We start from the raw sequence: 1,411 nt of genomic DNA, 5'->3' as shown, positions 1-1,411 counted from the left end.
ACCAAAAACCTAATACGTAACGTTACACCGCACAGGCCATGAAGGCCCAACGGTACCCACCGACCAGAGTGTCATCCTCAGCCCACAGGCGTCACTGGGTGCGGATGAGGAGGGACATGTGGTCAGCACACCGCTCTCCCGGCAGTAAGTCAGTTTCCGAGACCGCAGCCGCTACTTCTCAATCAAGTAGCTGCTGAGTTTGCCTCACAAGGGCTGAGTGCACCCCGCTTGCCAACAGCGCTCGGCAGACCGGATGGTCACCCATCCAAGTGCTACCCCAGCCCAACAACGATTAACTTCGGTGATCTGACGGGAACCGGTGTTACCACTGCGGCACGGCCGTTGGCACGTGTTAAGTAGGGAAAGTTTAATTATAACCACCCGGTATTAAAGAGCGCAATTAATCCAAAAACGTGAACTGTACAACCGAACCAAAGTTATCGACACAATTATGCACAACAACAAGGGAACAGATGACAGTGGTTACACCAAACTACATCATCATTTGACATCTGTGGCAGCAAGTGAATATACAGTTGCGGATAATGAAGTAATACACATCTGGAACGAAAATTTTTATCTCACAGATCGATTATAAGGCAACCAATCGTATGTTGTTAATAAAAGTACACGAGAGCCGGCCGGGGTGGCGGTGCAGTTCTAGGCTCTACAGTCTGGAACCGTGTGACCGCTACGGTCGCAGGTTCGAATCCTGCCTCGGGATTGGATGTGTCTGATGTCCTTAGGTTAGTTAGGTTTAAGTAGTTCTAAGTTATAGGGGACTGATGACCTTAGCAGTTAAGTCCCATAGTGTTCGGAGCCATTTGAATCAAAGTACATGAGAGTTGTTTTAAGTTAGCTACAATTATTTAGAATGGAAGCGAACACACACCAGTGGTTTCGCAAAACTGTGTCATCATTAGTTCATAATAACATTTGACTTGTTATACAGTCGATTGTGAAGTAATTACGTATAGTAAAACAGATCCCGTGATTGTGATCATACAGAGTGATCATGACTACAGAACAGCAGCCGCTTCAACAAATAACGTCTTCATGTTCGATTCAGTGGAAATGATTGTGATGAACTTCAGGACAGAAGGAAGGTCAGCCCCTGCAGTAATATCATCTGCTTTTTTTTCTTTTATTGTAGATCCAGATTTCAGCTAAAAGTGCAGCTATGATAAGTTCAAATGGTTCAAATGGGTCTGAGCACTATGGGACTTCCCTAGAACTTAGAACTACTTAAACCTAACTAACCTAAGGACATCACACACATCCATGCCTGAGGGAGGATTCGAACCTGCGACTGTAGCCGTCGCGCGGTTCCAGACTGAAGTGCCTAGTACCACTCGGCCACTCCGGCCGGCCAGCTATGATAAGTGTGTTATACATAGTCATGTAGACTCAA

General features: G+C 46.1%; 1 pseudogene; it reads right to left on the bottom strand.

Moving 5' to 3' along the window:
• Positions 1-229: 229 nt before the first annotated feature.
• LOC124620396 lies at positions 230-347 on the bottom strand (annotated as a pseudogene).
• Positions 348-1,411: the final 1,064 nt, after the last annotated feature.

This window comes from Schistocerca americana, chromosome 6 (genome assembly GCF_021461395.2).
Source record: "Schistocerca americana isolate TAMUIC-IGC-003095 chromosome 6, iqSchAmer2.1, whole genome shotgun sequence".
NCBI lineage: Eukaryota > Metazoa > Arthropoda > Insecta > Orthoptera > Acrididae > Schistocerca > Schistocerca americana.
Note: the sequence above shows the minus strand (reverse complement) of the source record. Positions and strands in the feature narration are given on the sequence as shown.